The 14,807-nt window shown below is 37.2% G+C and overlaps 1 long non-coding RNA gene across 2 annotated transcripts in view; it reads right to left on the bottom strand.

The window, feature by feature from the left end:
* Positions 1-14,807, bottom strand: part of LOC120494026 (uncharacterized) — a 151,403-nt gene that overhangs the window by 58,544 nt on the left and 78,052 nt on the right. Inside the window, exons 3-4 of one of the 2 annotated variants that reach the window (XR_016146028.1) lie at positions 10,849-10,906; positions 10,539-10,615 (exon numbers count right to left, since the gene is read on the bottom strand). This is a non-coding gene — a long non-coding RNA (uncharacterized LOC120494026). The remainder of the gene's footprint in view (positions 1-10,538; positions 10,616-10,848; positions 10,907-14,807) is intronic. The other variant, XR_005625802.2, reaches the window with a different exon arrangement.

The following is a 14,807-nucleotide window of genomic DNA, read 5'->3' as shown; positions in this document are numbered from 1 at the left end:
TTGGGCAAAGGGCCACGATATCATGCAAAAATGGACACAGAAGACAAAAATACTTCCTCTCTCTGATCTTCTCTTCCTTTTCCATTTTTACTCTCTAGCTTCCTTTCATTCCCCATTTCCCATCATGCTTCATCTGAGCTCTATTGTTCTCCTCCTCACCATCTTGAAATATTTTAAAGATCCCCCCACAGGTCACTGGTGCAGTTTTCAGGGCAAACTTGCTGGATTTTCATGCTATAAAGCAGAGCTCTGCCAAATATCTTCCTCGCTCAGGAGGTTGACTCTCTTTCCCAAAACCAGCTGGAGGAAAACCACACAAAAAGTGCTGACCTCTGTTGGCCACTGTAAGAGCTGCACTCCACCAACAGAGCATGTGCGCGTCTCATCTGTGTTTGTACTACAGGCCTCAGATGGCATTCACGTGCGAACCGTGATCCACCATCAAAAGGGGCACAGCTTTACCAGATGATTCCCGTAAATTACAAGCTGCATCTTGTTACAGCTTCCAAATCAGCACAATTCAACGCCATTTTCTCAAAGTGGTGGATGTTGGGGAGCATGTCCACAGCAGCCATTTGGGGTGTGAAGCACTCTTCAGGTGGAGTGGGCAGTGTGTGGGAGGCCGGTGGACGGTGTGCGCAATACCAATGCTATCTAGTCACTCGAGTGGCTTCATTCCCTAACGCCTCGGCTCAATCAGCATAATGAACCCATCGCACGCTTCAAGCGCACGCACACTCTCTCAGAAGTGAGATGATAGAGCTAGGAATAAATTCATAGCTTTGGATTCACACAAACAGAGGTGGCTAATGGTTGTGAATATGACTTACAAACGAAATGGGGGGGATTTACTCCACATGGTAAATTAGCCCTTCTCCACAATTAATTATTCATGTTGCCCGATTAATTATGAAACAATCTGAAACCCAAAGCCAGTCCGGTAGGTTTGGAGGTTGCCTAGGAACGGGTGACCCATATTAAATGCCACCATTGTTTGGTCGTAACTGGAGAGCCAGGCTTCCCATAGGGCACCGGCCCCCAAGGGTATTGTGGTGGAAAGTAAATAAACAGCGGCTATATCATAACATTTGTTTTGAGGTTGATCACACAGGGTAAACAAGTATGCGTGGTGAATTATTCATCAGTGACGAGCAAGAAATATCTCTGCCTCGTGGAATCCTCGGCAAAGGCTCGCCAATTTGGCCGTTAGGTGTCATGATACAGCACTTACTATTACTATATTACTATTACTATTACTACAACTATGGATCTCTTTAAAATACAATGTCAGCTATGTCATTTTATGTATAAAGACATTAAAGAAAACGAAAGCGTCATTTTATAGACATGTCGTTTTCAGAATGAAATAATTGGCTTTTATCTTGTTATTGTGGCTACAAAGACCAAAGCAACTTATTACAAATTATCAGGAGAGAATATGTAGCTAAATGAAATTATGATCAAATGATGCAAAATATTAGGCTGAAAATATTTAATTAAATAATAGTATTATTCAAATGTTTGGGTTAGGTAAGATTTGTTCTTTTGAAAGAATGTCTTATGCATGCCTTTCACATTTTCAACTGTATGTTTGTTGAGCACCAAATTAGAATGATTTCTGAAGGATCACGTAACACTCAAGACTGAAAAATGTAGCTATTATTTCACAATATTATTGATTTACTACCAACCCCAAACTGTATATGTTATACAGTGTCTATAATATATAATGCATTCCTGTTGACCCCCAAGAACCCTCTGTGACCCTATCATTTAAAAATAAATGTTGTAATGGACTGTGAACTAAAGTACATACAAGCACAAATAAGAGTTTCTACACATCAATTCTCTGTACAAAAACATCAGTCCACTTTTGCACATGAACTCTTCACATATCACCTATGTGCCAGTGCTTCTCAACACAACATCCGACAAGGGGGCAACATGGGACAAACACTGCACATAAATTTAGAATCTCTGTTTTGTTTGCATCCGATAAAAAAAAAGCTCAAAGAGGGCATCTCTGGGAGCACATCCTGCCCCTGGTGTGAGGAGGTGGAGCAAGAGGCTCTTCCCAGCATCTTCTCAGCGCTGGCCAGAGTGTGGCGAGCGAGGGAGATGAAGGAAGATATGAGCTCCGTGTGACCAGACGACGGGTTCCTTCCTTGCCAGCCTGAGAAACAGGAAGCCCATCTCGTTGTTCCTCCATTATTGTGACTAACAGGAAATGCAGAGGTCTTCAATGAGGGGATGGGATGGGGCAGAAGGAGGTGGTGGGGAAATTAAAGCTGTAAGGTATACAGTAACTCAGCATCATCAGCGAGGACTCTTTTCCACAAACAAGGTGGTCGATGCTGACAAGCTTTATAGCATATCTCTGACTTTGGAAGATTTATTCGCCAAATGAATTTCACTTACATGTGTGTACACACACAGACACACCTATATATATATATATATATATATATATATATATATACACATGTGCATATGTATGCACAAACCAAATTTCCACAAAAGCACATATAGTAAACATGTAAACACTAAGAGTCATGCTTCAAATAGGGTATGGAGTTGATCTATAGCCATTTGTGCCTATTTTGATGATACTGTAAGAATTATTATTAATGAAAATGTAAAAAAAACTAAAAGCAACAAGTCCACAAAGTAAAAACAATTTTTTTTTCTTTCTGCCCCAGAATTTGTGTACTATTCTTCTCAGCTATATTCTCTTTACTGAAATTAACTTGGCCTCAATTCAAACATCATTTTATGTACATGGTCATATCTTTTTCATTATACTCTACGTGCCCAATTTTATTGGGTATTAAAAAAGCTGTAAAAAAGTTGCTTTGAAATATAGAATCATTCAAGATACAAAGTGGAAAACACCTACAATGCATAAATGTTTCATAATGGAATGCTGATGGTGATACAGATGCTCCTAATAAAATCTTTTACTGCCTTTCAAAATGAGCGAGATTAACATCTTTAAAATGAGTGAGGATTTTCAGTGCTCTACTGCCATCCAATGGCTACCAATGTAACTGCCAACATTACAATCCGCAGTGGACAAAGACTTTAATCAATATAAAGAATCCATGATATATTTCTCAAATTCTTTCATCTTCAAGGGCTCTGTCTGTGATTATTAATCAGTTTCTAAATCTTCAGCATTAGGAGGCCCTCCAGGTTCTCAAGCAAGTAGCAGCTGTGAAGTCAGCAGTTGAATTAATATGGGTTTCCTTTTCTGCTCCCCGTCTAGTTTTTTTTTTTTTTTTTTTTTTTAAACAAGAGGGTAGGAGGGGAAATTCAGTGAGTGTGTTCTTTTGTTCAAATGCTCTAATGCCACATGTTACACTTCCTCAACCCAGATGAACTCTTGACTCATGGAATATTATTGAAAACAGCAGTACATTAAGTCGACCAGGAGTTGGAGATTAATGATATACCGCTCAAACTCACCAAAATGGGGGAACATTATTATCTCAAATTGAAGGATGGAAGTTGCAGGTTGGCCAGTTTCGATTAAAGGTGCCGCACCGTAATGTCACATGGAGTTATTATGGGTCATGGGAACCAGGCGAAGGGAGAGTGTGGTGTTTATGTGACAGGGCTTCCTATTTGAGCGTGCCCTGCTCTCTGGAACCTTAATGGCTTCCCTTTTCCCAGGCTGAGCTGATAAGGCTGTGGGTTAGGGCTCACAGTGCACTTCATAAGAAGAAATATGCCAGTCTTTACACATACAAATCACACACATTAAGTAGATTTAGGATCAAAGGCTAGAGGTTATGTTTAAAGTATGTTTTCATGGCACAGAGGAATTCAACATCAATTAAAGAGATTGCTGAAAATGAAAAATTCTGTCATTATTCAAACATGACGTATGTGTCATGCTGGGGTTGATGAAGATGAACAGATGAAGAATAACCAGCGATAAACAAAGAATCTCTAATATAAACACTGCAAAAGACAACAGTGTGTAAAACACAAACACTACCAGACCAAGAACTGAAAGAAATGAGGAACTTAAATACACAATGATGATTAACAGGTGTGATCGTTAAATTAGTGTCTATGGCAACTAATGACTGTGGGAACAAGGAACACAGGAACCTTGTGACTGAAAGTCCAATCCAAAAAAAAAAAAAAAAATCTATCTTACACACATACATAATGCACATAATTATTTACTTGGTATATTAATAATTTATAGACACACTACATTTTATGCTTCATGCATAGGCCTATGAATAAAAATGCATGTTAATATATGGAACACATTTACATTTATGTTGCTAGCCGACACATTCTTGCTGAAGTCTGCGCTACTGATAAAAAAATATGAAGCAGATAAAGATTGAATCAGCTGGTGAGTGAGTGCAGGCGGGGCTAATTTGCATATTCCTAGAACAGCATATACTAAATAAGGCAAGGGTGTAGAGTTATATTCAAGCTATTTTAAGGCATGCATTTTTTCAACACTGTAAAAAAATATTGGTTTAACTTAAAAAATGAAATAACCTGGTTGCCTTAAAGTTTTTAGTTCATTAAAATGGAAAAATTGAGTTAATACAATGAAGGAGATTGATTTAATCATCAGAAACTCAAAATATTATGTTATCTGAACCACAGATTATTTAAGTTGATTTGACAAAAGAAAAAATGTTGTGATTACAAATCATGAACATATTATACATATATATACACACACACACACACACACACACACACACACACACACACACATATATATATATATATATATATATATATATATATATATATTTGGTGATCTCAGTAAAAACATCAGCACTAAATTCAAAACAGGTCTTCATCTTAGATACTAGGTAAATGTTCCAATCTCTACAATAAAACTGTTCAAAAACTGCTAAAGGACAAGTATCCTAATAGATAATGACTTGAACATGAACAGCTTAAAAGGATAGTTTGATGAAAATGAGAAATATAAATGTTTTTTTTTCTCCACCAGGTGGAGCTCAGTCTTCATCTTCCTGTGTTGTGTGCATTATAAATACACAGAATTATACAGAAATATATCAAATAAATCTGAATTGCAAGCACGATGCAAATCCCATTTTGTACCTGCTTGACTTATATTCACGTTAAGATCGGCTATTTAAAGAATTGTGTTTCAATGCCTTATTGAATGTATTCTGCACCAAGATACAATGAACTATTATAGAGATTTAAGTACATACAATCCAGGAAGGGAATTGCAATATATGCTTTTAATCTAATTGAATACTCTCCCAGGAATTCAGTACATTTAAGTGAGAAATCCTAAATTTAATAGCCAGGGAAAGAAAGCTGGGTAATTTTCCCAGTGGATGGGCAGCTAAAGGTCAAGCCCTTTGATTCTTTTTTATTAAAAGTGCTTTGTCTCTCTGCTGTTTGCAAAAGTATCACATACAAACCAACAACAAAATCTGTTTACCAAGATAATGATTCCAATTTCAATTGTCCCGTCATTCTCTCCAGAAGCCACTGGTGTGAAACCGCTTTGGAAATCTTGCTGATAAATTCTGCCACTGCTTCCACAAAAAATAAATTCTTCAAAATTTAAGAGCTGTTCTGCTACTCTCTGAGGGCAACAAAAACTCAATCACTTCTGAGCTCAGATGCATTTCATATCAGTTCAGAAGAGAAAATTGTAAACTTATGTCTATAGTTGTACTTCTTGAGCAGACCAAACCATAAAGCCAAATGGGTACTTTGAAAAGATCCAAAACTGCACACCTGCCTGTTATTATTGTGATTTTATTTCCCAGCACTGGCTGCGGGCAGTACCAGCAGGGTTTCACCCAAAGCCGAAGCATTAGCATAAATGACATGCTGCTACGCAGGCATCTGTTAATGAAATGGTGATGTGTACAACTATCCACACCAATTAAATGCTAATTGTGAAGGTGATAGATGGACAGAGGCAGACTGATGCCTGCGTAATTTAAACTAATATTTTTAAACTATATTTATATATCTTGCCCTGCCGTCCTCCACTGGATCTGATTCAGTCCTCATCAACTGGGACAATGCTATACTAATTCTACAACTGATGATTGTCTAATCACAAAACCTGCAATTGTAATCACAGGAATTTTGTGTACAGGAAAATGAAGATAGTTATAGACGGAATTCACAATAAATGTAATTTTTCATCCAGCCGTGAATAGTTAACTGAAGGATAAAACAACAGTTAGCTCACATCAGCGTCTTCATCCTTGGTAAGTTATGATAATACTACTACTGAGCCGCCATCAATTCCTGTGGTCATTACTGGCATTGCAATGTTAACAAACTTAGAAAGGTTAGCCAGTGCAGGGTGTGCTAATTGATGCAGAAGATTTTAATGAGGAGCACTGAGAAAATGGACACTAAATGTCAGGTATATAAGTACTCCACCCCTTGCAGGGGGAAATGTCAAGGATCTGTCGCAGGAAGAGAGCACGGGTACACCATCGCTTTACGGTAGTCGACTTGTGGGTTAATTTCCTACTGGAAAATTACCGTAGCCTTCTAGTTAACACAGATTCTTTGACTGTGAATACTATTATCACAAAGGTCAACCTTACTGGTAAAGTAACCAGCATAACACATGCCTAGCGAATAACATTGGAAAGAAAGGGGACTGATTATGTAAGCAAAACTTGCTTTTTCTTTTTACTTTAGAAAGACTGTGGCCTATTAGTCTACACAGCAAACACATTGTTGCATACTGATGCAACTTTCAAACATGCCTTAACATTATATTCTGACCCCAACTTATAATCTATTTAATAGAGGCAATGAAATAAAAATAAATAATAAGCCAAAAGCTTATAAGCATTAACAAATTATTACAGTGCACATTCAAATGTACAGCAGAAAATTACTGAATTGTTCTACTGAAAAAATAATGTATCATGGTTTCCTCAAATTATTAAATATAATGATTTTTTAGCACCAAATCAGCAAAGAGGGATCATGTGACACTGAAGACTGGAGAACTGGGTGCTTAAAAAATATCTTGAAATGGACGGTTATTAAAAAACGTTTATTTTTTAATTGCATTAATATTTCACAATATTAAATTACTTTTTTTTAAATATTCCTTTTGCTGAGTATACAGTGAGAGATTTCTCTAAACTAAAAAAAACGATCGTAGATTTCAGTTAAAATGTCAAACTTTGTTTTGCCTCGGTAAACACTACAGTACATTCAACATTTAAGAAAGTGGATTAACTAATATTTACCATAAGACACATCATATTCATGGTGTGTAAATATTTCCCTCCTTTATCATTTTCTTTTGTATTTCTCATTGGCCCTTTTTTTCAGCAGATTGTCAATGGTTTTGTATTGGCAGTGCCTTAAAGGGATAGCTCACCCTTTATTTAAAATTCTGTCAGTAATTACTCACCCTCATGTTGTTACAAACCTGTAAAACTTTCATTCATCTTCGGAACACAAATTAAGATATTTTTGATTTTATCTGAGAGCTGGATCACTCCTCCATAGTCTCTTCTCTCTAAGGGAATGAAACTTGCTGGCCCAGAAAAGTTATTAAAGACATCGTTAAAATAGTCCAAGTGACTACAGTGGCTCAACCATAAGGTTATCAAGCAATGAGAATACTTTTTTGCGCGCAAAAAAATAAAAATAAAATAACGACTTTATTCAACTATTTGTTTCCTTCCCTGTGGGCTTCGAATGAGTTCACAACAGCGCAGCAGTTCTGTGTTGTACGTCACCACGTAGGCTCACTATTGGCCGAAGCTGGTCATGTGCGTGTCATCGCATATCTGTGATGCCTTTTCATTTTTGGGTGAACTATCCCTTTACCTGTCCAAAGGAGGCAGTGAGATTAGGTAGCTATTAGCTTGTTCTATGTTCTTGTAGCTGCTTTGTCCACCTGTCAACAAAGTTTTTGATTCATCAACTTGAATTCTGAAAGAAACCAATTTAATTTATGTTTAAGTTTAATGCTTAATCCATCCATAATTATGAAGATGTGCTTGTTCATAAAGGGAGTCAACTAATTGAATTAGGCTACATGGTTAAAAAAAAAGACCTTTAATGAATGCAGAAAAACATGGGTTAGGGCTTGTTCACAAAAAACGCATTTTTGCTTTGAAAAACGCGGAAAATGGAATGGAAACTCGTTTTCAAAAAAAAGTTGAATTTAACTTGAGCGGTGCATTTTTAGAAAACTATCATCCGAAAGAGACGCTACAAAAGACGCAAGACGCGAGCACAATTATCATACACGTCCGTCTAGCACGTTTATATAGACAAACAATGGAAAAGTAGCGCATTTATATAGAAAAACCTGTTCTGTATGTTCTTCACATGAAGATCAATCAAGATCAAGTTTCTAGCAGCGCTCAAATGGAAGAAGTTCCAGTGGCTGCTGCGACCAAATCTGAAAAAATATTTTTCTTCTCCACCTGAGTCACAGTTATCCTGAGCTCATAAATCAAAATGGCTTGTCTATATTTGAAGGACAAGGAGAATGGGAAAGTGCTGTTTTTATTTTCCTCTCTTTTAGATGCTTATGTAAGAAACATAAATGTATTTATTTGTGCCTCCTGTTTTACTGACATGCACAACAAACAGCAAATTAATCAATTTCACACAGAACCATATAGCCCTGTTCATTGTTTATTCTCTCTTGCAGTGAACCAGGAACATCAGGGCCATTTTGAAGATGGATTGGCACTGGTTTTGAAGAGCTCTCGCAGACATGGAAGTGGATTTACAACAGAGAAGTGGCAGTATGATCTAGGAGGCTTTGATGCCATGTGGAATGTCATATGGTGATTAATAAATTTAAGTGACAGAAATGTCTTTCCTCCAATAGAGGCAGGGGGTGAATGCAGGATAATGTCAGCCAATGAGGCCTGCGAGGTGGAGAACTCACAGCTCAAACCAGGCCCAAAAATAGAAGCATGTCCAAGAGAGCTGGTAGCTGCATTTGAGTGTTTATACCACACCGCAGAATACATTTTTCATGAGCAGCCAGACATGCAGGACGTTACCGAACCACTGCTCGACTTCCTCATCACCAGGATCAACATTATTAGCATCCTGACACTGTTTTCACTTTCCTTCAAGGAAAAGTGTTTTTTTTTTTTTGTTGTTTTTTTGGCTTATAGAGCACTCGATAAAACAGGAAAAAGTTTAACCAGGACAATTTAGGAGTCAATTCCAAAATCCTGCAGGGCTACTTGGACAAATTAGTCCTAAATTATTTATCATGTAAAATATGTTCTGTTTGGAGTCTGCTAGTTGCTTTGGATATCTTTTTCTGATAAAAAAAAAAAAAAAAAAAAACTAATTAAAATGTTAATGATGCATCTTGAGAAAAGCTTCCTGCCAAACAATTATGAAATCAACTGATTGTTAATAAACACTATCACGTATATTCATTTAATGTAATTACATTTTTTAAAAATAATTATATAGAATAAAATAGCACACATACCAAAAAACCAAAAAGCTAAACAATTCATAGAAAATTATAAGAGTTATACAAATATTATGCAAGTTACAAGAGATGCAGAAGAAGAAGCCTTTTTTGGTCTAGGTATTTTAAGCAACATGTAGGCTCTGAGTGGGTTGTAGGGAAACTCATTTGGCTAATTGGCTTTATGCTTAGTGGTTCTGAGCATATGTGCTTTGGGAAACACAAACACACAAACAGTACACACACACACAAAAAATCTTCTCTCAATTCTCACTTATTTAGATTTCAGAGTGTTCATGTGAGTGTGTGCCAAGTAGGGAGAAAAAGACAGCAAAGATCAGGTTGGGAAGTCTGAACTTTTGTTGAAACCAAATAAAGGTATATGGTAGGCAATTTCAGAGAACCTAGTAATAGCAAGCTAGCTTTGAAAGCATCAGATCCCACCCTCCCTTCAGAGCGCTCTAGAAAGTCACACCTTCAAAACACATGAACAGAACAGTTTGCAAAGCATCAAAACGCATCTAAATTACCTCATGTCTCAAAGCACATAACACTGCAAAAATAATGAACATAAACAACTTACAGAGCTCTGACTTGTACCAACTGACTGCTGGAGATTCATTTCAGTGCTGATAGTCTTGACATAGAAACGTTAATCAGAGTCTGAGGACTTGAACAGCCCCAGATAGAACGTCACGGGTTGCCATCACATATGATTACAACAAGGCATGAAAGCAAAAATAAGCTTGTTGTTTTGGTTAAGCAGGATCGGTAAAACAAACTCATCTACAACTCGGCATAGCCTTACGGAACGAGCTGAATGTACAATGTGTATGGTAAAAGTGTTATATAAATAAAGGTGATTTGAATACGTGTGATGTCTACGCAGGTAGGACACTGATCATTGCATTTGGACCGAATACAATGATTGGACAACTATTTTTTGCTCCTGAGACTTCCACAGAAGATATACAGTTTGTACATGTTTTAATATTCAGACCAGTTTGAATACTATCAGGATGTGAAGAGAGATTCAACAAGTATAACAACATTTATAAAACAAATTGCCTACCTTAGTTTAAGTGTCATCTACTCTGCAGAGGTAATTGATGTCAGGAAGGAACATTCTGAGAAGGTCTCTGCACAAGGCTATGTATATATATGAAAAAAAAAAAACTTGAGTTGAGCCCTGATAACTGCACATTATTTGTAAGACTCTTAACATATCTCACTTCTCTTTTGAGCACTTAACTATTGAAGCGGGCAACAACTAGCAAATTATTTTTAAAGACACCATATACACATTTTTTTCATAAATAAAACTTTTTCATAAAACTTTAAATTCATTTAAAGAGAAAAAAGGAACATTAAAAAGTTCTCACCTTACCTTTTACATTGATAGCCATTACGTCCAACTCGTAACTTCATGCAGCATGGATCCTGCAAAAGCAGAATAAATATCATCTTGTCATTTGAGACCTTGAGTCAGTGCTCAGAGATTAGGCTCCATGTGTTGTTTTCTGCATTTTATGCCTTCAAAAAGTACATGCTGAATTTCACATGAGTGAATTTTCATAAAAAAATAAAAAAAAATAGGAATGACATGTAGCGCAATTGGACTTTGGCGGACCGTTGTGGTCCTTTCCTAATCTCAACATCTCTTTCCTACTTTCTCTTCCTGTCAAAAGGCAAAAAATTAAATAAATCAACTTTGTTTGGATGATAAATGCTTAAAAAACTACAGAAATCATACTGAAACAAAAGGTGATCTAAAAGGCCTATTTTTATACTGTAAACTAGACATTTTTTATACAGTTTATGGTTAATAATAAACTGCAACTTAGAAACAGTTATAATAAAAACCTTTCAAATTACCAATTTTCGTAACACTTTACAATAAGGTTCATTAGTTAACATTTAGTTAATGTATCAACTAACAAATGAACAATACATTTGTTATAATATTTATTAATCTTTGTTAAAGCAACAATATGCCATTTTTTGCCACTAGGGGTCGCTAACCACTTACAATAACAAAGGCGTAGATTGATGACGCAGTAATAAGCGGAATCATTGAACTTGCTGTCATGCTGATGGATCTAATAATGTTAATGAATGAGTGAATACATTGATGTTTTTTAACATGACTGTGGTATGAAGCATGGCATATCAATCTGAGCACGAGACTGAAGACGAAACATTGGAACTAGTTATTATCCTTTATCTTTACTTAAAGTAGTAAGAACGACAGATGATTTGCATAAATAGACGCAGTTTTAAGTAAGAGTGGCCTACAGCTGAATAGCAGAAGTGTTTCAGTAAGACCGTAATAACTTGACTTAGCAGTTAGCCGGAGACTTACACCATATAAAACACAAAACGAAGTATTTTGAACACCTGGTTGAAAATATATACAGTACATAACAATAACAATAATAAGTCATACTTGCAGGTTGTGATTCTGAGGAGCAAGTTAGTCCAAATAAACTGGGTACTGACCAATCATGAAAAGAATGAAAAGAATGTGTGTGTGCAGGCTCATAGTCTTATTTAAAGTGACATCGCCAACTACTACTCTGTCATGCATAATACAGCATTATTAGTCGTTTTCACTGATCTGTGTGAACAGGGATCATTTTGGTAATGTTGTCATCTGTATAAAGAGAAAAACGTTTGCGTTTTTAGCACATTGTTGTCATGTAAATGTATCCTTAGAGCACATTGTGGTTTATCCTCGCATCTGTTTTTAAACGACACAATTGGATGAATGATTCAATGACTCACTCATAAAGACAGAAGATAAATTTGGATTTGCATACTGACACATTACTACTTTTTCTATTACTAAAAGCTACTCCAAATTCAGTGAATCACTTGTTTCACTTCAGAATTGGATGAATGAATGATCCATTACAATATCCATCTTGTTGTTTGTGTCCAATCAATCAATTACTCACTGAAAAAGACCTAATGGTATATCGATGTAACCTTCAGAAAAAAAATCCTCACCACTAAGACAACGCATTCTCACCCCAAGGCGTCACCTTTGACCATGCTTCAATATTTGACGTTTTAAAAAAAAGCACATGAAGAGAACTATGGAGATATTAGACATTGGAGACTGGAATTGCAGTATGGTCTGACCTCTCATCTCACAGTTCTCTTCATGTGCCTTTTTTGGGCATCTCTCTTTGGTTGGGCACTTTGGACATTGCCTTGTCAACCCCCAGGCAGTTAAATGTTATGTTGCCTTTTCTAAAGACACCAGCTCTATTGTGTCATTTTTAATGAGCTGCCTCATCACATTCATGCAAGGGTTCTTCAAGGCTTTGCTGGCTAATTTCCCAGGGGTTGAAATGAAATCTTTCACTTGGAACTCTAAAAAGAAGAGACACAGGTATGTCTGGAGGATATATAATATTATACAAGACACTATTTCATCTGATAATTTAGACAGTCACACAGAGATTAAGCAGAATAATACCTTACATCTGAAGAGTCACAGGACTTGATTCAAGCCTTCAAAAAGCATCATGGGCCCTATCTTGCACCCGGTGCAAATGACTTTGTACACTGACATGTGTTATTATTTCTATTTTGCACCCACGCAATGCAGAACCGGACCCTGGGCGGTTCAGCACAAAAAAAGGAGGCTTGTTTCAGCGCAAACAATCCCTGGTGCTATTTTGCAGTTCCAGAAAACAATTGCACCACTGACCAGAAAAAAAAAAAAAAACTAGTCTAAAGTCAGTGGCGCGTTGTGGCCGCGCATACACTGTAGATGATTCTCTCATCTACACAGATGCATTTTACTTTACTTTACTTATGCAAATGATACATTATTATAAAGAAAAATATTTAAACATGAGGGTCCATGTCCTAATTTGGTCCAGCTAATTTGGGTGGATTTGTCCCATACCCAATGTTACTTCTCTTTCTTTTACTGCCCTGACGAGAACATCGATCTTCTCGGATGTGAACCGATTGTGAAGCGCGCTTGGTAAATGAGCCATTATAATAGTATTGCGCCATGGAACAAGCACACCTCGTTCATCATGCTCTTAAAGGGATACTCCACTTTTTTAATACGAGACCGGAATACCATAAGGGACATTCCATACAGGCCTTCCGTAATCATGCCAGTAGGAGGGAATGGAAAACGTTGTCTGACCTTTCATAGCACATATTCTATTTAGGATGCAGTCTGACTGCACTCACAGCCAATCCACTCTCTGAAAAACAACCGAGTCTCATATCGGAACAGAATGCTGTGTTCCCGTGGTTTCATGCTTGATATTACAAGAAGCAGCACTGCACACCAATACATTTCCTTATAACATTGAAGATAAAATGGGCAACATGATATCAGAACATTTCCTGCAGAAAAAAAAACACAATGTAGAGAGAATGGGACTCACAATTACTGTGCTTGACTATCACAGTGGGGAGTTCGACCCAGACCTCCTGCAGCAAAACAACTGTGGTATCTAACCATAGCCAATGCCCTGCACGTGATGAATCAATAATCCATTAAAATATAATATCTCCGTGTAATTGGATTTGGGAGCTTATGTTTTTTGCTTTTTCGAAGCAAAATGTTCTCAGGCTCAAATGTAAATAGGGTCCTGCTACATAGAAAGCCCTTTGTCTAAATGTAGACCTTGAGACACATTATATGGAGCTGATTCAAGCAAAGAAAACAGAAACCCTCAGGGATGCTTCCAGCTTGTTGTATCAATTGGGCAGAGTCCAGTTTATAAAAACATAGGGTGTAGTGATATCAGATCCCATGTTCACCTCAGCATTGTACAGGGGTAAACTGTTGTATTATTTCCATATAGATTGGCTATCTGTCTGTGTCATTTCCATTTTGATGGAGGCTGAGCAGGGATGACATTATAGAGTGTAACATACCATTTTGTGATGGGTAGGTGGAGCAAGTGTGGAAAAAAGGAGCTTTGGGTGCTGTGGCTCATATTTTTTGTCAGGAAAGTAAAGGGAGAATATCTAGAAACTTCACTGAGAAACCTCAAACAACAATTGTAAGACTCGTGGCTGGTGATTTAGGCTACGTTCACACTGCAGGCTGAAACGACCTAATTCCGATTTTTTTGCCCCTATGCGACCTGTATCTGATTTTTTCATGATAGTCTGAACGACACAGATCCGATCTTTTCAAATGCGACCCAGGCCACTTGGTTATGTGGTCTAAATCCGATATGAATCCGATCTTTTGAAATGCGACTTCAATCTGAACGGCCAGGTCACATATATCCGACCCGCACGTCATTGCACGCACCTGTAGCCAATACACGCTAACTCCAACGCGTTTATGGGCCGC

Source organism: Pimephales promelas, chromosome 13 (assembly GCF_988280905.1).
Source record: "Pimephales promelas chromosome 13, fPimPro1.hap1.1, whole genome shotgun sequence".
Classification (NCBI taxonomy): Eukaryota; Metazoa; Chordata; class Actinopteri; order Cypriniformes; family Leuciscidae; genus Pimephales; species Pimephales promelas.
The sequence above is the reverse complement of the archived record's forward strand: the minus strand, read 5'-3'. Positions and strand labels throughout refer to the sequence as shown.